The sequence below is a fragment of the Oncorhynchus gorbuscha genome, linkage group LG19, assembly GCF_021184085.1.
Source record: "Oncorhynchus gorbuscha isolate QuinsamMale2020 ecotype Even-year linkage group LG19, OgorEven_v1.0, whole genome shotgun sequence".
Lineage (NCBI taxonomy): Eukaryota > Metazoa > Chordata > Actinopteri > Salmoniformes > Salmonidae > Oncorhynchus > Oncorhynchus gorbuscha.
Genome location: NC_060191.1, coordinates 80,784,709 through 80,785,976, shown reverse-complemented (window position 1 = coordinate 80,785,976; position 1,268 = coordinate 80,784,709).

Genomic DNA, 1,268 nt, shown 5'->3' with positions numbered 1-1,268 from the left:
GTACCTGGGAACCCGAAAATTAAAATATGGTCCTAAATGCACCTACAGGTGTTCCTGACATGCATGCCCGCTATAGGAGCACCCTACTACGGCCCTCTAGCCGTGGGGGCCCTCCCTGAGTGATTTATGGAAGGTTTTTTTTTTTTTACTACCCAGTGTTCCACAAATTCATGCCCGCTATGGAGCACCCTAACACGGACCTTTATCCATGGGGGACCCTATACATCCGTGTACCTGGTGATTGAAAACATGCACCTGGGAACCCAAAATTACATTAGCGGTGTTCCACAAATTCATGCCCGCTATGGAGCACCCTAACACGGACCTTTATCCATGGGGGACCCTATACATCCGTGTACCTGGTGATTGAAAACGTGCACCTGGGAACCCAAAATTACATTAGCGGTGTTCCACAAATTCATGCCCGCTATGGAGCACCCTAACACGGACCTTTATCCATGGGGGACCCTATACATCCGTGTACCTGGTGATTGAAAACGTGCACCTGGGAACCCAAAATTACATTAGCGGTGTTCCACAAATTCATGCCCGCTATGGAGTAACACGGACCTTTATCCATGGGGGACCCTATACATCCGTGTACCTGGTGATTGAAAACGTGCACCTGGGAACCCGAAAATTAAAATACTCTCCTAAATGCACTTTTCGGTCATTCTCATATTAATGCCCACTCTGGCAACACCCTAGCACGGCCCTCTATCCGTGGGGGCCCTCCCTGAGTGCTTTATGGACACTTTTGTGACATTTCGGTGGATGAGGATTAGGATCTACCTCTGTGTGCCTGGTGATTGAAAACGTGCACCTGGGAACCCGAAAATTAAAATATGGTCCTAAATGCACCTGCCGGTGTTCCTGACATGCATGCCCGCTATAGGAGCACCCTACTACGGCCCTCTAGCCGTGGGGGCCCTCCCTGAGTGATTTATGGACACTTTGTGCCAATCTCATTTCAAGTAGTCACCTCGCAAGGTGTTTGAAGGTAAGGCCTCATTTGAACTAAAATTAAAATATGGTCTTAAATGCACCTGCCGGTGTTCCTGACATGCATGCCCGCTATAGGAGCACCCTACTACGGCCCTCTATCCGTGGGGGCCCTCCCTGAGTGCTTTATGGACACTTTGTGACATTTCGGTGGATTAGGATCTACCTCTCTGTACCTGGGAACCCGGAGGATTAGGATCTACCTCTCTGTACCTGGGAACCCGAAAATTAAAATATGGTCCTAAATGCACCTACAGGTGTTCCTG